Raw genomic sequence first — 23,561 nt, 5'->3', positions numbered from 1 at the left:
CCTTGACTTGGTCAGTGACCGCAATTTCTTCATCATCATGTTACCTGACCAGACGAACTTTCGTCGAACTCTTGACTACATATGCTTCTGCTTTGATGCCACTTCGGATACGGTATAACTATGCATCTTCGCGTCGTAAATTTCACCGTGACTCACGGTACACACCACGGTAGACACCACGGTAGTGCACCATGGCGACTTCGCCTACATTTTCCCATGTCTAGTGGCGTTAAACATAATCCATGTTTTCACTCTTCGCACCGCTCCATTTGCGTCTTGTTGCGCTTATCGTACAGACCGCAGTTTAGTTTTTACTTGACTAAGCAGACGTATTAGCCAAAACTTTCCCGTCGTCGAAGGGCAGGTTATCTCTAAATGTGTATTTCTGTGTACGTCGGAACCTCATCCCTGATTACACGAGCACGGCTTCGGAGGCAAAAGAGTGAATATGATAAGATTCGATACCTACGTCGCAAGTAAAGCGTGCCAGGTGTGCCTGAGGCGTGCATATTAAGTGCACGTCGCCACGGCCGGCACCAGTCACCACTAAACAATCACTAAAAAAGAACAAGATAAAAAGCCTCTCAAGGAGGGAAATTGTGCTTTCTTTAAAACTTGTGAAACAGAAACACGTATAGGTGCCATAACAGCTGTCCCGTTCCCGCCAGCCGACTGGACCTCGGAGTACACACTCAAGCTACGAAGAAGGAAGCTTTCGCTCTACGGCTCTTGCGTTTCGAGAAACAAGAGCGCGAATACAGTTTACATATATTCATCCCGAGGGCGGGAGGTGGAGTGAAGGGGCTGCAGGCGTTCCGATAGTTTTCGCACGTCATGCCTCTGCTATGTAAATGCTAGTAGCATCTGGCAACCCTCCCGCCCAGCTGAGACCTTTCCTTTCCTCGAGGGTGCCCATATCCTTTCTTTCATTGTTTTTTTTTTCCTGCGAATATTGAAAGACGGAATGCACGCTTCACGACGAACGACTATGGCGCGATGGCGCGAAGAAGCCACGTGAGATTCTCGCGTTGGCTGTGTCGTCGTACGGAATGCGTATTGGTGCTTGGCAGCGCCCGCACAGATCCCCTCGGGGGTATACGATATTCTATTCAGACTCTCACACTCAACTCTGTTTTATTTACAGCCATTTCGCAGATAACACGAAAACGAACAAAGTTAGGATAATAATAGCCGCGTAAGCTCGAAGCGCACTAAAATCGTGCGCGCTGGAATTACGACAAAAGCTTCTCTGAAAAAAAAAAAAAGAAACCTTGTTGCGAATCGACAAGCCATGCGCGACTTATGCATGTTTGGGCGAATGGCAAACAGTGGAAGAGACGCGTAGCCTAATGTTTTCGCATTCGCAACAGAAAAGCTATCACATAAACGGTAACGGTGTTTCTTAGGGGAATAATAGCGAGCGAGAAAATGCCCGTGTATATTTCACAACAGGAATGCGCACGTTTTTCTTTCTTTTCTTTTTTATGCAGTCTGAGGAAATGAGCAAGGTGGAGGAAAATTGAGAAAATAGAGAGTTTCGACAAGTCTTTATCGCAAAACAATGCTACAAAGAAAGTCCATAAACGTGCAGCCTATACTCACACTTCAAGTGCGTGCTTCTTTACTCTTGCATACATTCTGTGACAGTGAAGGAAAAGTCACGATGGAAAAGCGCGCACAAGTAACAGCAATCCTGAAGATAAATAATTAATTATGGGGTTTTACATGCCAAAATACACAAAATACACTGTACTGATGGGTGATTTCAATGCCAAAGTAGGCAAGAAGCAGGCTGGAGACAAGGCAGTGGGGGAATACGGCATAGGCACTAGGAATAGCAGGGGAGAGTTATTAGTAGAGTTTGCGGAACAGAATAATATGCGGATAATGAATACCTTCTTCCGCAAGCGGGATAGCCGAAAGTGGACGTGGAGGAGCCCGAACGGCGAGACTAGAACTGAAATAGACCTCATACTCTGCGCTAACCCTGGCATCATACAAGATGTGGACGTGCTCGGTAAGGTGCGCTGCAGTGACCACAGAATGGTAAGAACTCGAATTAGCCTAGACTTGAGGAGGGAACGGAAGAAACTGGTACATAAGAAGCCGATCAATGAGTTAGCAGTAAGAGGGAAAATAGAGGAATTCCAGATCAAGCTACAGAACAGGTATTCGGCTTTAACTCAGGAAGAGGACATTAGTGTTGAAGCAATGAACGACAATCTTGTGGGCATCATTAAGGAGTGTGCAATAGAAGTCGGCGGTAACTCTGTTAGACGGGATACCAGTAAGCTGTCGCATGAGACGAAAGATCTGATCAAGAAACGCCAATGTATGAAAGCCTCTAACCCTACAGCCAGAATAGAACTGGCAGAACTTTCGAAGTTAATCAACAAGCGTAAGACAGCTGACATAAGGAAGTATAATATGGATAGAATTGAACAAGCTCTCAGGAACGGAGGAAGCCTAAAAGCAGAGAAGAAGAAACTAGGAATTGGCAAGAATCAGATGTATGCGTTAAGAGACAAAGCCGGCAATATCATTACTAATATGGATGAGATAGTTCACGTGGCTGAGGAGTTCTATAGAGATTTATACAGTACGAGTGGAACCCACGATGATAATGGAAGAGAGAATAGTCTAGAGGAATTCGAAATCCCACAAGTAACGCCGGAAGAAGTAAGGAAAGCCTTGGGAGCTATGCAAAGGGGGAAGGCAGCTGGGGAGGATCAGGTAACAGCAGATTTGTTGAAGGACGGTGGGCAGATTGTTCTAGAGAAACTGGCCACCCTGTATACGCAATGCCTCATGACTTCGAGCGTACCGGAATCTTGGAAAAACGCTAACATAATCCTAATCCATAAGAAAGGGGACGCCAAGGACTTGAAAAATTATAGACCGATCAGTTTACTGTCCGTTGCCTACAAAGTATTTACTAAGGTAATTGCAAATAGAATCAGGAACACCTTAGACTTCCGTCAACCAAAGGACCAGGCAGGATTCCGTAAAGGCTACTCAACAATAGACCATATTCACACTATCAATCAGGTGATAGAAAAATGTGCGGAATATAACCGACCTTTATATATAGCTTTCATTGATTATGAGAAAGCGTTTGATTCAGTCGAAACCTCAGCAGTCATGGAGGCATTGCGGAATCAGGGTGTAGACGAGCCGTACGTAAAAATACTGAAAGATATCTATAGCGGCTCCACAGCCACTGTAGTCCTCCATAAAGAAAGCAACAAAATCCCCATAAAGAAAGGCGTCAGGCAGGGAGATACGATCTCTCCAATGCTATTCACAGCATATTTACAGGAGGTATTCAGAGACCTGGATTGGGAAGAATTGGGGATAAGAGTTAATGGAGAATACCTTAGTAACTTGCGCTTCGCTGATGATATTGCCTTGCTTAGTAACTCAGGGGACCAACTGCAATGCATGCTCACTGACCTGGAGAGGCAGAGCAGAAGGGTGGGACTAAAAATTAATCTGCAGAAAACTAAAGTAATGTTTAACAGTCTCGGAAGGGAACAGCAGTTTACGATAGGTAGCGAGGCACTGGAAGTGGTAAGGGAATACATCTACTTAGGACAGGTAGTGACTGCTGATCCGGATCATGAGAGTGAAATAATCAGAAGAATAAGAATGGGTTGGGGTGCGTTTGGCAGGCATTCTGAGATCATGAACAGCAGGTTGCCATTATCCCTCAAGAGAAAAGTTTATAACAGCTGTGTCTTACCAGTACTCACGTACGGGGCAGAAACCTGGAGGCTTACGAAAAGGGTTCTACTTAAATTGAGGACGACGCAACGGGCTATGGAAAGAAGAATGATAGGTGTAACATTAAGGGATAAGAAAAGAGCAGATTGGGTGAGGGAACAAACGCGCGTTAATGACATCTTAGTTGAAATCAAGAAAAAGAAATGGGCATGGGCAGGACATGTAATGAGGAGGGAAGATAACCGATGGTCATTAAGGGTTACGGACTGGATTCCGAGGGAAGGGAAGCGTAGCAGGGGGCGACAGAAAGTTAGGTGGGCAGATGAGATTAGGAAGTTTGGAGGGTCAACATGGCCACAATTAGCACATGACCGGGGCAGTTGGAGAAGTATGGGAGAGGCCTTTGCCCTGCAGTGGGCGTAACCAGGCTGATGATGATGATGATGATGATGATGATGACATGCCAAAACCACTTTCTGATTATGAGGCACGCCGTAGTGGGAGACTCCGAAAATTTCGAACACCTGGGGTTCTTGAACGTGCACCTAAATTTAAGTACACGGGTGTTTTCGCATTTTGCCCCCATCGAAATGCGGCCGCCGTGGCCGGAATTCGATCCCGCGACCTCGTGCTCAGCAGCCTAACACCATAGCCACTGAGCAACCACGGCGGGTCATCCTGAAGATGGTTCTATATTTTCATCTCTGTTAGGATAAGCTGACAGAAAGAAAACATAAATGTCTCATTTGCTACAGCAGAATAAGACAAAGCGCACAACTGAATGTTGTCTAACACCTACTTCCACTCTGCCTTTGCGGCTGATAACTCGGTAATCCATGTTTTATTGCGAAAGCAATACTGCTCGCATTTTCGGCCCATCGGTGGTCGTGGCGCCTCCTTACACCACTGCGCATCACGTGACCGTGTGACGTCACGCCAGACCGAGAGACAGGGCCGCAGCTCGCGGCATCGATGGTGGAGGCGAAGCCTTGCGCGCCGCTTCTGCGGCGCTACCGAAAGAGGGCGCTCGCTGGTGTGACGTCATGCCAGACCGAGAGACGGGGCCCCAGCTCGCGGCATCGATGGTGGAGGCGAAGCCTTGCGCGCCACTGCTGCGGCGCTACCGAGAGAGGGCGCTCGCTGGTGTGACGTCACGCTAGGATGATAAATGGGGCTACAACTCGGCTCCTCGCAGTGGTCGGCGCGCTGCCTTGCGCTATGTCGGGTGATGTATAGCCATAAGTTTAACAAAGGGCAACCATGTCCACACCATCAGCCGAACAAAGGCGCAGCCAAGGGCATTGCTTTCAATCTTCCAGGCTCAACCAAGCTAAGCCTCCAGCCAATTTTTTTATTCTGAACCACACCCTCCAATCGACGATGTGTCACTGTCTCCTGAGGATGTACTTAACTTAATCCTAAACTTTAACACCAATAATTGTGGTCCTGACGGTATCCCTGCTATTTTTCTTGTTCGATACTCTGTTTGGTGCAGCAGATGCCTCGCAATTATCTTTAGAAAATCTTTCACCTACCACCCTTCCTCCTTCGTGAAAACTTGCTTCAATTCTCCCCATATTTAAGTCAGGTAACGTTCAATTGTTATCTAAATGTAGGCCCATCTTCTTAACAGCGCATTTATGTAAATTACTCGAACACATTATGTTTAAACCCCCCATATTATGAAATTTCTTTAAACTACCAACAATTTATGCACTTTCCAGCATTGTTTTCGACGTGGCCTCAGCACTACAACACAACTGACAGAATTCTTTCACGGCATGAGCAACTCTTTAGACATAGGTGACCAGATTGATGCTATTTTTTATGGTCTTTGCAAAGGCCTTCGACACTGTCTCGTACCCTAAACTTATGCACAAACTGTGCGCTATACTAAAAAATCCATCCTTGGTTGTCTGGATATCAGACTTTCTTTCCCAGCGCTCACAATATGTACGTTTCAACTTGATGTCTGTTTAATAAGGGGTTCCCCAAGGCTAAATACTGCGTCCTCTTTTATTCTTGCTTTACGGTAATGATCTCCCCCTACACACCTCAGTTAAAATACACCTTTTTTCAAACGATTGCGTTTTATACCATACAATTAAATCTACAACTGATCATGTTGTCATTAACAATTATTTCGCTGCCTTCTGTAACTGGTTCAAAGCATGGCAAATGAATATCAACTTTTCCAAAACTGTCTCCATGCCCTTTACACGACGCTCATGCCGTTCTTTCTTTGCCTATACCTTTAATAATATTATTTTAACTAGAGTGTTCGAATTCCAATATTTAGGTATCCTAGTAACACGCGATTTGTCATGGTCGAAACACACTGATGTCACCTGTAACAAGGCCCTTAAAGGACGTTACTTACATCGTACGCTGCGTTTTACTCCTCAAGCGAACTAAACTTCTAACATATAAACCCTCATTCATCCCATCCTCGAATATGGGTACGTTGTATGGAATCCATACAGACACCGTGACGTCACAAAACTAAAATTAGTGCGAAAAAAGGCAGTGCGTTTTGTTTGTAGGAGACATGGCAAAGACTTTTCGCAGTCTAACTCTCTTTCCCTACTTGGTCTCACTCCTCTTGCAAAGCGTCACAAACTTTAATGCCTAAAATTCACTCACATGTTAATCAATGAACCTCGTCTCTCCTCTCTACATAACTATTTGACTTTTTCCGAACCCTCATGTACGAGTCGCCACACTCTAAATATCTCAACCTTGTTTGCACGCACTGATTCCTTTAAATACAGCCTTTTTCCATCAACAATTGAAGTGTGGAGTTCTTTACCGGGCAACATCCGTTCACTACCACTGAAAGAATTCACGCAAGCTATTTTATAAATGTTTGTATGTTTGTTGTTTATCCCACTGCTACAATAGCCTCCTTGAGGCTGAGTATGTATATATAAATAAAATGAATGAATAAATAAATAAATAAATAAATAAATAAATAAATAAATAAATGTCTCTTTTCTATCTCCCTCCCTTTCTCCCATGTTCGGGAAATTCCGAAACCGTCGCGTGTGAAAGTTAGCCTAAGTCAGTATTTGTTCCAAGAAGACAAAATGGCTGTCAAGTGCTACCGGACTACTTGGTACAGTAACACGCGTGCTTAGCCGCCACCCTTGGAGCTTTCACTTCGTTTCCGTAGACATTTGTGCGCAAGTGTAAGTCCCTTACAAACAATTGGCTTCCCGTCTTCACTCTAGAGCATAAACTCTATATCAACCGACATATCGCGTTGCTTCTCAGAGTTTTGTACCTTCCTTCCATGCCTTTGGCACCTCCAAAGCGTCGATGCATGTGTCATGTTTTTTTCGCCATAGACTTAGAGCTCCTGTGAAAGAGGTCGTCCCCGACAGCGTGACATTTCTGACCACACAGTCTCTTTGGAAAAACATGGTGCCCTCTACAACGCTGACGCCACAAATGTAGATAACAAGTCTACACAAGACCTACCGATGGTCCGCGGGAATCGCCGTTAGCGAATAAAAATGATGTGAAACTTTATAAAATAGGTAAAGATTTTTTTATTCTTGTCGCCACTAAGGACACCACCATAGTGGAGTTGTCGTTTACATGTCGTAATCACATTTTGCCCTTAAAGGGCTGCAGTGAAATGGCTTGGGAAGTGGCGGGAGTAAGAAGGTGAGGGAAACGGTGATAAGGGTACTTAATTATCTGCATCACGGGGTCTAATGCTTTCGCTGGTACGCTCGAGATGAAGAAGCCTGGTCCCAGTGGCTGGAGCCTCAGGATCATCCAAGAATTCGTACAGTGGCCGCCAGAGCTCGTTGGCGGTGGCAGCACTGCTGTGTCTCGGTAGCGCCCAGATCTGTAGGGAGGTTGGTCGCCACTCAGTTGGGAGCTAAGCAAGGGCCCGTTGCCTGAGGCCAGAATACAGCGGGCAGTCCCAGATTAAGTGTTCGAGGTCCGCCCGGCTGTTGCAGGGGCTGTTGGTACCCGCACGCGAACGTTCCAGGCCACGAGGGTCTTACTTTCTGCGAAAATGCTGCACGAAGATCAGGGAGCAAGGCGGCTGCCAGTCTGTACCTGCCGGTGCAGAACCTGCTGCCGATGAGTAGCAGCCTGGGAGGGAAGGGCAGGGATGTCCATGGGGTTGGACGTAGTGAGGAGATAGCTGCGCCGGTGGCGCTTGGCTTCGGTTATTGCTTCCGTGGGGATCGTACCACTGACTGTGTATTTCCGTGTCTTCAGGTACGTTGTTCAGTAATTGTTCGGGCGGTTTCGACTGCACGAATAGTAGCGTGGCGCGCACTGGTCGATGGGCCCGTTCATTTCCTGGTATACCAGTGTGCCCCGGGATCCAGTGCAACTGAACATCATGACCTAGGTAACGCAGACGACGCACGTGGAGGCGGAGTTGTTGGACCACAGCAGTGGTTGTACGAGTGTCCTTAGAAGCTCTAAATGCTTCTTGAGAGTCCGTAAACACTCTGTAGTGGTGCTTGGCATCTCTTGGAAATTGTTAGCAGTGCGTTCAGCATGCCTGGCAAAATCTAGGATGGCATACAGTTCTGCCGTAGAGCTGTGAACGACATGTGTTGTGAGGTGGACATTACTGCCGCGTTCGCTTGCTTCCATATTTGTCCACGCCGTAGTGAACATTGGCTCCTCCTCTGCTCCTCCGATAGAAGCCTCCACATAGACTGTATGACACCTGCCAGAGTTGTCGTTGCCCTCGCGTAGTTGGTGCGTATATTTCTCAAGTCGTTTGGCGTGGGCCTGTCTTCTTGCCAATTGATTTTGTCCCATGTTCTTCGGCAGTGGCTTGGGATCTGCAATTGGTGCGTGTTCCCAAGGGGGAGATATGCGTCGAAGAGCCGGAAGATTAGAGATGTCATGCCCAATTTTAACCAAATTTTAACTTCCTGCGTTTGTGGACTTGAGGCGTGTCACATGAGTATGCTCGTGAGTTGAACTAAGATCAGCGAGTTCGCCCAAAGCATTCCAGCTCTTTAGTGCAGGGAGTGGCGTGTACTCTGGCAATCCTGTCATTACTCTCCTTGCCTCGTTGTTGAGGCGTTCCAGAGTACGTAGCTGTGTTCGAGTGATGGGGTGAAAAGGAGCGCCATACAGGATGCGGGAATGTAGAAAAGCCTGCACAAGGTGTCTTATTTCTTTTTCTTATAGCGGAAGCTTTAGCTCGGGCCCAACTCCGACGCGGCCTATTCAAATACATGTAAAATGCAAAAAAGTTTTTATGAGATAACCCCTGGACCGATTTTAATGAAATTTGTTGAATTTGAGAGAGAAAGCTAAATTCTAGTGACTATTGGAAGCAGAATTTCGAATTACGGCTTGAATTTTGTTAAAAAGATTTTCAAATATTCGACAAGTTTGAAAAATAAATAGAAACATGAAGTTTACAAATTCATAGCTCCGCATCAAGAACAGATATCGCGGTTCTGTAAATGGCATCCATTATATCATTCAAAGCGGACAAATTACATATGTCATTTTATATCTTACGTTAATTTGTTACGTTGTTTACGAGGGTTCTGCAAACGCTGTATTTCAATATCACTAAATCTCTCGATATTCATGTGTAACGTATCAAGTTTGTCCGCTTTAGAAGTGCTTTTAGATGCAATTCACAGAATTATGTTATCATTTTTGGTTGTGGAGTTAGAGTTGTAAATTTGATAGTTTAGCATTCCGAAAATTTTCGATTTATGCCAATTTTTAATAAAAAATTTACAACATAAATTGGAAATTCAAAGCAACCACTCACTAAGTTTTAGGTTTTTTTTTAATGCGACAAACCGCGTCAAATTTGGTGCAGTGGTTGCCGAGAAAAACGAATTCTCCTTTTACATGTATTTAGATAGGAGCTCCCAAGCTAAAGCTTCCTCTTAACGTCCCTTGTACGCTTGGCGATGCTGTGGAGGATTTGGGTGGCCCGCTTGGTGACCTTTACTGTTTCGTTGTACCACGTTATGGACATACACTGCTTGCCTAAAAACATTCCGAGTATGTGGATGACCCAGTTCTTGAGAATGGGTGTCTGTCCAATCGGGAAATGGACACTCGCTTTTTCCTCGTCCTTCGACTTTGACCTTTTCCCACCATGGATAACGACAAACTCGGTCTTCTACGGCGCTAGCGCAAGCCCTAGCTCCCTCGTGGAGCTGCCGATGTTATGTAACGTCGTATAATCTGTGCCGTCAAAGTACCAGTTAAGTGCTTGGAAATCAGCGGATAATTTTCATGATACATCGTACGCTTTGTTGGCTTATATTTTGTTAGCCAAGTGTCCTAAAACTGCGTGAGAACCAAGGCACGATTCCCATTTACTAAGATGCACACTGAGTTAGAGGCCGCAGGATAATTCGTCAGCAAATATTTCAGTGTCTCCTCATATTGATGTGTGTGTAACAGAGTATGCATGCAAGAAATATTACAAGAATGGATGACGACACATACAAGACCGCCTGTCTTGTGCCAGCTGAGGTGAACTGTCAACGCGTTTTGCAAGTGAAGCTGTCTATGACTAGAATGGCGGCATTTCTTCGTGGCGTAACGTCAACAGAAAACTATCTATGGCTCATGCCCCCAAATGCAATCGCTCATACCCCCGTACGACCAAACTTGCAAGTACTCAGTAAAGTGAAGCGAACAGTGCATACATTCTTTGGAATCACGGATACAACATACACAACAGCAAACGTTTCAATAAAAAATAAGCTCAAAACAAGCATCTCAACTACATAATTTATGGTAAGGCGCTCCTGCGCTTACATGCAATGCGAACCACCGTAGCGCTCCCCCAATAAGTTTCCTGGGAAAGATTACAGCTGCGCATGCTGCCGCGGCGACGGCAGCTTGACTGTAGCATACGAAGCAGAGAGTGACGTAAGTACGCTTTCGTAGGTAAGAGAAGAACCCGTCCAGCATTTGATTTGCGCTGTAATAGTGCTACGAAAGGGTCATGTATAGTGAGGAGTCCTTAAGAGCAGCGCGCATACAAAGCGCGACGAATTTATCTTCTCTCTGGTTCACTCTTTGTAGGTGCACGAAGTAGCGGTACAAGCCAAGTCGCAGGCCATCGAAACGTCTTGGGCTAATAATTAGGTAAAGTGCACGGGAATGTGGCTATGTGAATAATTTCAACCTACGTCGCAATGGGTAATCATTCTAGTTGTCGATTACAGCTTCGCTGTCCAACCACCTCCACAGCGTGGATTGGGGACAATCTTTAACGCGTAAGCGTTCAGGGCCCCGTGTCACCGAAAATCCGGCATCAGCGTCCGGCGTCGACCGTCGTCTAAGCAAAAATAATCCCGAACCATGCGAACCCAATTACGCAGACCCTCTGTATATCGCAAAAAAGTTACTGAACCAATCGAATTTCTCAATGTAGAATACGCCAGAAAAATCGTCAAGTACTACTTACATACAACCGACAGATCTGATAGCGTCTATTGCAATTTGAATATACAAGAAAACCTAATTCGGTTACGCGAAAACGCAAACCTCTTTTCCAGCGTTTCTACAACTTATAGACCTACCACGGCGTCCACGATTTGCGCGAGCTGGCGCGCGTAAATCTTGGAGCCTACGGAGTGGCGTGCCCGGTTCTTTGCAACACCTCCAGATGGCGCTCGCCACCGCCGCATCGAGGCCCACACAAGAGGCCACATTTCTACTAGAAAGCTCACCTTAGTGCATATCGTTGGCCGCCAGCGTTTCTCGGTAAAGATTGCGGTTACATAAGCTGTAGTTGCCGAGAAGCATGAGATGCACTCAGGGATCTTGAATGCTATCAGGTTCCACTCTTAAGAGGAAGCTTTAGCTCGGGCGCTCCTATCTAAATACATGTAAAAGGAGAATTCGTTTTTCTCGGCAACCACTGCACCAAATTTGACGGGGTTTGCTGCATTTAAAAGAAAAACTTAAAATCTAGTGACTGTTGGTTTCGAATTTTCGATTTAGGTTGTCATATTTTTATAAAAAATTGGCAAAAATCTCAAATTTTCAGAAAACGAAACTATCAAGTTTACAACTCCGTAACCCAGCAAGAAAAAATGATATCGCAATTCTGTGAATTGTAGCTGATAGCACATCTAAAGCGGACAAAATTGATATGTTACACATGAACCTCAAAAAATGTGTCAATGTGTTATTACAACTTTTGCAAAACTCTTGTAAATAACGTAACAAATTCACGTAAGATGTAAAATGACATATCAAATTTGTCCGCTTTGAATGGTCTAATGGATGCCGTTTACAGAATCGCGATATCTGTTCTTGATGCAGAGCTATTAGTTTGTAAACTTCGTGCTTCTATATTTTTCAGACTTCTGAATTTTTGAAAATCTTTTTAACAAAATTCAAGCCCTAAATCAAAATTCCGCTTCCAACAGTCACTAGAATTTACCTTTCTCTCTCAAATGCAACAAATTTCATTAAAATCGGTCGAGGGGTTATCTCAGAAAAACGTTTTTGCGTTTTTACATGTATTTCAATAGGCCGCGTTGGAGTTGGGCCCGAGCTAAAGCTTCCTCTTAAAGGCGAAGCTTAAGCGCCCTCCAATTTTTTTTCTTCATTCCCCAAGGACTGTTTGCTATGATGTTTTGTTATTGTGTCACCTTTCGCTTATCCGTTTAGAAATATTCCTAGCCTAAGATCTTGAGATAGCTGGCATTTTTAGCAACGAAACTTACCGTCTTTCACAGCTAATAAATAAAAAAGACTTGAAACTGAGATACACTGAAATACCGATGCAATTAGGCAAACCTTTAGAGGTCAGGAAAAGAAGGGGGGGGGGGGGGGGGGGGGACGGATATCTTGAATAGATGGTATAGAAGACTCTGAAGTTAGTTCTGAGAATACACATGAGAACCCCGATGGAAAACTACCAGTTGTCTCTGGTAAAATAATACTTTAGGTCATGTTAACTGAGCGGAGAGGCTATAGAAAGCAATTACTTCAGGTTGGTCAGTTTTACTTCTAAATAGACACGGAAAGTAGACTAGTCACTGCATGCACCAGACGTCTGAGCTGGGCGGCGTAACTATATATGCACTATAATCATCATTGCAAGGTGAACGTAAACATTAAGTTTACTGTAATAATGTCTCTTTTTCCCATATTGATTCGCTTCATTATTGATTTTGTGTCTGAAAGCTGCACCTAAGATCCGAGAAACGCCATTGTGCATAAAGGATTCCAGATCGAATTTAACCGCCTGTGTTTCTTTAATGTACATTGCAAATTCAGTAAACCGACGTCCTAATATTCCGCCCATGAATAGGAGCGCACGTGCTGCGGTTAAAAATTGAAACTGCTACTTCGTTTTTCAGCGCTAGAACAAATACGCCGCGTAGCCACCACGTCGGGACGTCGAATAATTTATTCACATTCTGCATATAAATGTACGCTGCTTTAAAAAAAAATTCCAAGAAATGAACACGTACGCAGAGCGGCAATAAAAGCTTTGCGATAGCACTACTGTGGTGTGCCCAACACTTGAAAGCAGTGGATGGTGTTGAACGAGAGTTCTGGTTGCCCTAAGGACCTCATTTAACCTAATAATGCATCCATTTTGTATACGGTATATTGTGCAAAAAAGCGTGCTATGATATTAAGGCCAAAGTTACGCAAGTCTGACACTTATACCTTCTAACAGTGCATAAAGCCTGCTTTATCACTGCACTGCGCACGGAATCAGAGGCCGTCTGAGTGCTTGGAAATATGATCCTGCGTGGCTGCAGGACTCCGAGGTCATACTGTTACTATGTTGGAAAATTTGGAGGACGACTGCACATTCTTTTCATGCGCCTCATTCTTTATTCAGTTCCTACTCAGTTAACTTCATGATACCTTTTTTGTAGCGCCCCACGTTAACAGAGGGCGCCACGGACAGGATAACGACATCAAGGCAGCAATTTAACGTTATAATGACTCCCTAAACGTGACTCCACCATGCTATAACCAGTTGATTCTATCCTCCGCGTCGCATAGCACCTTTTAACCTTTCTGCGTTGCGTTATAGTCAAACGGATTTCTGCCTGGTTGACCTCCAAACCATTCCCTAATCACGTTTTCTTTCCTTCAGTTTCTAAACGCGACGATCACCAAGCCACTGCCTCCGGGATTCTTATTCGTTCGCTTGCTGAGGTGACACTCCGCGTTATGTGCGCATAGAGAAGGTAAAACACGCCAGCAGATGTGAAGCCGGGATTAAGGATTCCCTAAGCAAACCAGGCCGGTGTGTGAGACAGTCGGTTACTTTCCGTTACGGTCTTCATTGCCGAAAAGAAACGAGAAGAATATGAGGATCCGGGGAGCTCGATTTTTCGTTAGTCGCGATCCTGTGAATTGTGAGAGATAGTTAAGCAAGGTAAAGGGGGCATACGAGAGAAATAATCAGGTAAAGAAACAGTGGACGAAAAATGAACTTGCCGCGGTTGGGAATCGACCAAACGCGCATCCTCTGCTTTACAACAGCGGTGCTTTACTGATAAGGCTACCGTGGCACCCTACCTAGACTACTTTCAAAAGTATTTGTGCACAAGATTAGCCCGGGGAGTGTTATAGCCTATAGCCAGCGCCGCACACACCAAAGGATGTGGACTTGGATTTTATCTTTTCTTTTTCATATTCGCCGGATCTGTACCAGGCAATTATCAAAAGAAATGAGCTAAACAGATCGATGCGCGTTTTCTTCAAGCGTGTTTCAGGCCTGTAGGAAAGGTCAGCCACGTTCCAGTGAAGCCATTAGCTGTGCACACTCCTGTATTATGAGCATCAATATGTCTATCACAGTCTAGAAACTTTCGAAGCATGCAGCTGTGTTCCTCTCGTATAAAATATTCTCCCAATAGGTCGCCGGTTTGGATCACCCCCACTCATCGATCATCAGCAAAGGTAATGATGAAAGGCAGAATGAAAGAAACTCTGCACCGCTGGTTGAGCCTGTGATGCAGAACACCAGACGGGCGCTTCCTTGATTAGGGCGCGAAGTCGTCAACGCCTGCATCTGCTCAGAACGCGTGATCCTCCTTCCAAAATACCCGGTTATCATATGAGAGAATGGGTAACTATCCCGACAATACAGACATAGTTTCAAGGGGGCGAATTATCTCGCAGTTAAGTTAGCGGTATTGACAAGATTGTTATGAAAGTTCGTAACTGAACTGAAAGAACAAGCGACAACGAAGGAGGACAATGAAATTACCCGGCCGTTTGCGCAGAATAAGCAGCACTATGATTGACAGCTGATATGTCTCTGCCAAAGTGGGCACCCAGACATGTAGGAATTGTGTGCAACTGCGCCGAAAAACATGATACTCTTAACACCAGGGGATGACTTCACGAGGCCTTCTGCTGGCAAAAACAATTTTTCATGGACCAGCCGACATTGCTGATGTGGCATTCATTATCAGGTACGGCTGGTGCTTATTCATCCGAACCAGTTTAGATTGCCACCGACTTCGCATCCACGGGCCCAGAATTCCGCGCCAAAATGTCGCCGCAGACAAAGGCGCACAATTTAGAACAAGTGGAAAGGGATGAAACTACTCGAGGTATGGGCCGCAGGATACATGCGTTGGTATTCTAAGCTTAGTTTTTCAGCTCAGGTTATTAGCTTATATGGCTACATACGTTTCATCAACCATCGCGCAAATTCAGGTAGCCTGTTGTTCAGTCCATATCTAGCAACCGCTTAGTACTTTGTCCAGGGTATAGTATTTTATCCTGTTTACTTGGAGCGCGCCTCAAAACCACCTCGGTGGCACAGTGGATACAGCGTTGTGCTGCTAAGCGCGAGGTCGCGGATTCGATTCCCGGCCACGGCACTCGCTTTCCGATGGGAGTAGTATGAGAAAAAAAAAAATCTCGTGTGCCGTGCGTTTGGTGCACGTCAAGAAATAACCGATCAGATCAATATGATTCTGGAACCCCTCGCCAAGGTGTCATTTATTGCCCACTGTGCAGATTCGGAACGTTAAACCCCACAATCTAAATAAAATTTTTCATTTACAGACCTCTGCTGGACAATATTCTGCAGAATCGAAATGGGAGAATGTGGAACGCGGGGATGCCACTTATCCGATGCTGCTGCTCCGAAGTGCGCTTGAACAAACAGGGCAAGTGCCGCCCAAGACCAAATGCTCGCGAAAGACATTCGTTACATGGTTTGCACAAGCGCGGCATTGGTGCAAGCGAACTGATCGCTACGGTCCTCAAAGAAACGTCGTGTGCGCATGAGCGCGACAGGCGAGTTCCGAGAGTGATCGCTACCAATGGTGTCAACCGCAGTTTTTCATACGCATCCGTCTTCATAACGTCAGAGCGATGTCGTGAGCCGGGGATTGTTGCACGGCACCCACAAGGAGAGCAAAGGCCGTCACTTGGCTTTTGTCGACGACGCTCGTCTGTTCCACGGCGCCCATGTGTGTACCTTCGACCTTTAGAAGCCGAGAAGCGCTTGACGAGCGCGGCGTGCACTCAGAATAAGTCGCAGAGTAGCTCTCTAATATGGGAGCCACGGTGGAGAATCAGTGAATTCCTACGCCGTGCTTCATCGCCTTTATCCGAGAAGTATGTCAGGGTTTGTTTCCCTTCAAATTGTTTATGACACAAAGGCTAGCGGCGCGGACATGCGACAAGCGCTCAGCAACTATCGTCATAGGTGGCGACGCAGTGACGTGCGCGTCACGAAGAGCAGGGGTGTGTATACTCCTACTGCGAAACACCATCTCACCTTTCAAGTGGAACCCAACTTCATAAGCCATCGCGGCAGGAAGCGACGAAAACACCACCACAGTTCCTGAAGACAACAAATCTGCACAAACGGTTTTCGCCTTATGGGTGTCTGCGCTGCGCTGCGCGTGATCCTGTGCTGCCATAGTGTGCGTTAATTGCGGCCGGCGGCGATCATGCGCCTGTGCTTTCCGTCTCTCCTTTCTTCTGATCTTTCGACCTCCACTCTCCAGACACCCAGTGCAGGGTAACAAACCGAATTTTCCATTCTAGCTATACTATCTGCATTTTGTCGCTCCTTTCGTCTCTCTCCCAAGTTCAATGGAATGTACGCATCTTAATGTTACGCGAACATTATTCTTGCTTCAAGACAACTGTAGTGGAGAGAGAGATAGAGTTGAATGGAAGCAGCTGAAGTCAGCATTCCTATATGCAAAGCTTGTTATATATACATATACACAGGGTGTCTCACATGACTTGAGCCAAGAATTTAAAAATGAAAGGCGCGTCGGAAACGAATTGAACCGAACACGTGTGTGTGTGTGTGTGTGCGTGTGCGTGTGCGTGTGCGTGTGCGTGTGTGTGTGCGCGCGTGTGTGTGTGTGTGTGTGTGTGTGTGTGTGTGTGTGCGTGTGTGTGTGTGTGTGTGTGTGCGCGTGCGTGTGTGCGCGTGTGTGCGCGTGTGCGCGCGTGTGGGCGTGTGTGCGTGCATTCGTGCGTGCGTATATACATACATACATTGTTGTAATGCGGAGAAAATCAACGTTTATGCGCGTAGCTACTCGCTGTCTATCTTACACGTGAACAAAGACAGCGCAGCTGCGAGGTACAATGTTTATACGTAGAGGGTATTAAGGTATTCAGGCGCCACAACATCGGTATCTGCTGAATCGTTTCTGTTGTTGGCAGCCTGAGATTTTTCCGCAGAATTAGCAGCTCTTGAGAGATAGAATAGCGAAACGGGGTGAGAAAGGCAATGAGGTTGACAGGAAGGGATTCCGGTTTCCTACCCTGCACTTAGGGAAGAGTAAAGGGAAATCAAAGACAGGAAAGAATAAGGGAGAGAAAAAGCAAGTCTTGATTCACGGTAATGGACACGTATCCTACCTCGTATGTGTGTATTGCTTGGAATCTGCACGGTGTACAAGGCGTGTGTAGCACTTATTCATTCATTGTTTTCAACAAGCTCTTTTTTTTTGCAAGTTGCTTCTATGAGCATGAAGGCTAAAGTAGGTTGGATTAGCAGGTTCTTCGTCACCGCGTCAACTTTTACATTTGGCCCGCCGTGGGCGCGCAGTGGCTTTGGCGTTGCGCTGCTAATGCCGAGGGAGCGGATTCGAAGCCCGGCCGCGGTGGCCGCACTTCGACGAAGGCAAAACGCACAGCGCCCGTGCACCGTACATTGAGTTGAGTTGACATTAAAGAACCCTAAGTGGTCAAAATCAATCCGGGGTATAGCCTACTACGGCGTGCCTGATGATCATATCATGGTTTTGGCCTGTAAGAGCCCAGAATTTAATTTAATTCCCGTTTACAGTTCCAAATACGTGGTCGGTATAATGTAGCGATTGTTTTATCTCCATTCTGTTCTTTCGCTACCATCCACTGCTCATGGCCGGCCGATCCCGTTGATAGTCGGGGAGCGGCGTCGTTCGAATAAATTACAAAGGGCAGGATGGTGATGATGATGATAGTGAAAATGAATAGGAGTTGAAAGGAAGGGAGTTTAACCACAGGAGAGATACCGGTTTGCAATCCTGGTTTGGAGGGGGGGGGGGTTCATTGGAAAGAGGGTAGAAAGAAAACCAAACATGGAGGAACGGTGTTTCATCATATGCGTTTAAACCAACCGGTGGATCAAAATAATAGAATTAAAGAAAACGCAGAACCATTTTCACGGCCTTCTGGTGAGGTAATAAATACCATCAATGCTGTATAATTATTTCTGACACCAAAGGCAGGACGTCCAACTTGTCGCCCACAACGGAGAGTGGTCGTTATCGTACACGTCACTGCGGGCACTGGCCCAGAACAAGAGATTGTTTCCTCGTTACCGAAGTGGTCTCAGGTTGCAGAGTCGGCCATCCCTATGCGAACGCGCAGGCATTGGTGAAGCCGCTGCCGACCATCAGCGGATGGTCGGCAGCGGCGCAGTAGCGTCGCGTCTTTCTTGTTCCTTTCTTTCCGGGAAACGCTTTACGGAAACGGAATGCTTAAGGTAGGCCATATAGGGAAGATCTTCTAGCATGCTGGGCCGTGACAATGTAAAGCTATTCCAGTTTTATCCCAGTCTCCTGGCGTCAAATTTATGCCACACGCTACCGCAGGCAGGGCAGGAACCCACAACGCCTTCCGAACGCAATAAAGGCTCCCCTCGTTCACAGGTGGTCCGTTTTGTTTGGCTTTAAAAGTGAATAGCATGACTTGCTTTGACACGTTTTGCTTATCTCTACAGCTGGGGAGCAGTGGAGAGCACGCAGAAGTGGAAAGAGTATTAGTGGGGCCAAGGTTAACGGACGCAAAGCGGATCACTCCGCTTTGCTCCCGCGTCTCCGAGTGGTCTGATATCGCCAAGTCACGCCAGCGTGACACAAGATGGGTGGAAGCGAAACAGCGATGCCGGTGTCTCCGATCGGTGCGCTTCCCATTGCTTAGCTAGCCGTGGCTTTTTTGACGATCACACCGGGGTGCTACAGCAGAACGTTGCCAAAACAAGCCTTCCCCTAACAAAAGTTGGCAAGGCGACGCTGTCTGCGTGCCGATAAGACTTGAATGTAATCCACTGCCAAGAGTAATGCGTAGCGGCAGCAACTAAGTTCTCTCTCTCTCTCTCTCTTTCACTCCCCATTCCCCTCCCCACGTGTAGGGTAGCAAACTGGACTCAGTCTGGTTAACCTCCCTGCATTTCTGTCTTCCCTTCTCTCTCTCTCTCTCTCTCTCTCTCTCTCTACTAGACGACAAGAGAAAGTGCAGTGCGATACTCCCCGAACAAAAGGTCAACAACCATCCTCAACTGCTGCACGAGTAATCGCTTTGAGATGCGCTTCGCCGCCGATGAGTGTTTCGCGGTGCTGTGCGCGTGATCACCCGTGGTTCCAGTCGGGGAATCGGTATAGCAAACCTCCGATGAAATATGTTCACGTCATTGATCGCTATAGGAAAATATTTATTCTTTTTCGCGTACAAGACAATTTCATGCATTTATCATCGAAAAACCTTTGGAGCTTAAAGCGAGGTATCTCGCGGCTTTTTCTATAGTACATCCGTTGCATTTGTAGGATCCGCAGGCCATTCAGCGGAATAGAAACCGTTCGCTTATTTAGATTATTACCTTCGATGGTTTCTGCACGCTTCTTTCCTTAGAGCAGCCTTACAGCAACGTTTTTCTTTTTTTCGCCAGAGGTGCATAATAAATGGAAAATTGCGCACCACTGAAAGCGACATTTATATCCTTCTGGCGCGAAAGCGTTTGGAATACATTTCGAAATAAATGCAAGCACTATGATTTTTAAAGCTGTAGCAATCTTTTGCGTTGATTCCGCACCGCATCTATGAGCCCACAGCGACCGCAGGATGGCAGCCACTGCGGCAACAGCTGATCGGCTCTACGAGGTGCGTTGCCTTTGCCTGAAATGGAGGTCTCGGCTTCCGGGGTCTAGTCTCGGTCGAGGAGAATTGCATTTGCTCAAATCAAGCGGGAAACGATACGGACAGAAAGAGATGAGCTAGCTCCGCTTTACGTGATTTCGATGAGAGTGAGCGTAAACTATAAATAGGTCTGTCGTGCTTCACTCAGAATGCACAATTGACGCTCGATGTTCGATTTCGAACTTCATTTTTATCATACACAAAGACATCTGGCTGGTGGCTCCGAGCAGCCAGCGCCAGATCGATCGCCGGGCAGCCATATTTTATTTCTTTCGGAACGGGGCTAGTCTGAGGCTATTCTACGAAAATGTTCCCTTCTGTTCGGCATCATAACACACATTTGATGCGTACACGCCGATTTGCCGTCGTAGATTTTAGCGGGCTTGTGGCTGACAGGTGAAACGGGCGCAGCCCGAGAATTTTTTACCTGTAGCGGAGGACTAATTACTACAAAGTGTGGAACCGCAAATACATTTATTTTCTTCTGTTCGCCTGTTCATGGAAATATGCAGTGCATACATATCACTTCATGATTCGAGGTTTTCATGACTTGGCGGTACTGACAAGCGAAGTGGGTGTGGCCCAAAAATTTGTAACGAATCACTAAACCCTAGTGGCGGAAATGGAATAGAAACAATTGGAATAGCTTTACGTCATAGCGGCTCTGAAGCATCCTTGCGCCGTCCGCCCAAGAAATGATGGTTGTTTTCTACATGGCCCATATGAGCAGCTTAATCTACGCGCTCCTTGCCGACCATGCCACGGTGACTTGGTAGCCACTCATAACGGCTTGGTGCTCTTTAATATTCTGATGGTTTATAGTCTCTAGTGCTAAACAACATCTGCGTATGCAAAGCTGCCAGTAGACGCTGAACATGAAAGGAAGCGTTACAGCATGCGGCCCCAGGGCCACATTTCTCTCCTATGGCTCTTTTTAATACAATTGCGCCTTTGTGAAGGAACCACTGCTTTTTCTTTAGTGCTTCACTGTGCGCATTTTGTTTCAAGAACAACAATAAAGATGAGAAATGTAGAGCGACCCCACAAGTAGCGGACAGAAGAGGATCCGATACGAATCCATGCCTTAGATAAAGCCAGTCGGGTAAAAACATTGCTTATGTATAAAAATAAGAAAGTTCAAGTAAAAAAAGAAATCAGCGATAGACGAGTGGTCAGGCAATGTAGCTAGCTTTGTGTGCTTGCCAAAATATGGAGCGTCTGCAAGGCAGGCGCTGAACCCGCAAAGCGCTGTCAGGCAGGACCGTAGTCGCAAGACATAGACCTCGACGCAGCGTGCACTCCCACGTGTATAACGCACATGTTTCAGTTTCAAACACTGGCTGCGGCCTGCGTACTTCACGCGCGTGTGGTGCCGTTGAACTCAGCTTCGACGCAGACTGTTACTCGTCTCGGTCGAAGCACTAGGTGTGTTCAACTAGCACTCGGGAAGCTAGACCAACACCTCCTCCACCTGAACACTCGGGCCTGTTTACAAAGACCATTCGCCAAGCGTTCAGAAAGCTGGCACTCCGCAAGTATATTAGCAACAGAAAGTGCGGTGCTCCTTTCTATCAGCTCTTTTTCTATCAGCTATTTGTAACCAGCTCCTTTCTGGCCAGTATTTTATTGCTGAATATACTACAGTGCTTGGTGATATCTGAGCTCTCGAATTGTCCGTATGGGCTGCATAGGCGTGTGCACACCCGCTCACATTGGTTTCGGGCAACCACTTATGGCTAAGCGGCAACCAATTTGCGCCCAGAGTCATGAATTTTATCCCCAGAGTCATGAATTTTATCTTCGCCCCGTCGTCTGCTCGCTTGTGTGAGTTGTGCTTTCACACTGGTTATTTTTTCCACTTCAACCATAAGTTAACTGACCCAGATCACAACTTCGTCATGAAATCGGCTTGAATTGAGGAGGCGAAGAGACGAACGAAGAACAAGGAAATCAATGAGACATGCGTCCGGTTTACTTCCCTATGCAGGGGTGGCCAAGGTGTGAAAAGAGAAACAAGAATGGGAGGGAGACAGTAATAGTGCAAAAACTGCTCATCATGCCCACAATTGATCACTGAGGTCAATCAGTTTCAAAACCTCTAGTAGCGCCCTCGTTAAGATCACATATGAAGTGTTTATTGTGTTGGCTTTCTCATTAAAGCGGCAAAGATAGTTTGATTGTTTCACTGTCGATTGAGTTCTGGCTTACCAAGGCAACACAGGGATTATAACAAATATGCCGTAGGGGAAACTTCGGACTTATCTTGACCGGCTAGGGCTATTGAACGTGAGCACAAGGCTTGCTATAGGATCATTTTTGCGTCAGGTCTCCATTTTAACGCAGATGCCACCAAAATCTTGTTGCAAAGCAAGTCGCTACAACAGTCCACATTTATAATAGCACTGGAACTACAAGAACTCCGCTTGTAGCAGTTGGAGCTTAAGACGTTGGTTAATGACATGGTCTGTATCTCACTTCCCTAGATGTGATAGGCATCGATTCTCGGATTCTAATGTTCCTATGACACTTAACAGACATGAGAATGCAACTGACCTTACTAAAAATAAGATACAAACAACAACACCAAGAACAGCATAAGGGAAATTATCTGCAGCTGTCAATTGAATTAAAGAAATCATAAATAGGCGTAAATGAAAGTGTATGAAAAAAGTCATGCGAATCCCACGCACTGTGGGATTCGTGGACTTGCTGACTGCATTGCTTGATCCACTTCCACGTTCCCTGGACGTTATCCGACCCGACCGCTGCGCACCAGGGAAATGCAGGGAAACAAATAAAAAAGCAGAGGCAAAAGCACAAGCGTTCTATCGAAAAATCACGTCGTCTCCACACACACACACACACACACACACACACACACACACACACACACACACACACACACACACACACACACACACACACACACACACACACACACGCACGCACGCACACGCACACGTACACGCACACGCACACACACACACACCCGTGGCCACACCCGTCACTGGCTCGAAAAGCGATTCGTGCACTAGTGCAGTACTTGAAGTGCACCGGTTTAAGAGACCGTTTATAGTGTCCTTGTGTATGGTGTCCCTCCTACACGTACTCAGTGCTTACTCTCTCCCTTTCTTCCTCTTTCTATTCCTCTTTCTATTCTACTCTTTCTATTTCTACACACACACACACACACGCGCGCGCGCGCGCGCGCGTGTACATATAACCTTTGAGAGTGTTGAGCATTGCCATTTCCCACATGATACATCACACCGTGGATGAAGCATTAAACTTTATTTGAATTATGTGGCACTACGTGCCAAAAACACAATCGCATTATGAAGCACTCTGTAGTGACGGCCACCAGATTAATGTTGACACTGTGATGTTCTTTAACGTGTCCCTAAATCTAAGCGCATGATCGTTCTTTTATTTCGTCC

At 46.1% G+C, this 23,561-nt stretch overlaps 1 protein-coding gene across 1 annotated transcript in view; it reads right to left on the bottom strand.

The window, feature by feature from the left end:
• The window catches only part of LOC126536528 (dopamine receptor 1-like), a 532,420-nt gene that overhangs the window by 475,086 nt on the left and 33,773 nt on the right, over positions 1 to 23,561 (bottom strand). The window lies entirely within an intron of this gene.

Source organism: Dermacentor andersoni, chromosome 4, assembly GCF_023375885.2.
Source record: "Dermacentor andersoni chromosome 4, qqDerAnde1_hic_scaffold, whole genome shotgun sequence".
In the NCBI taxonomy this organism is placed as follows: domain Eukaryota; kingdom Metazoa; phylum Arthropoda; class Arachnida; order Ixodida; family Ixodidae; genus Dermacentor; species Dermacentor andersoni.
This window is presented reverse-complemented; position numbering and strand designations above follow the sequence as displayed.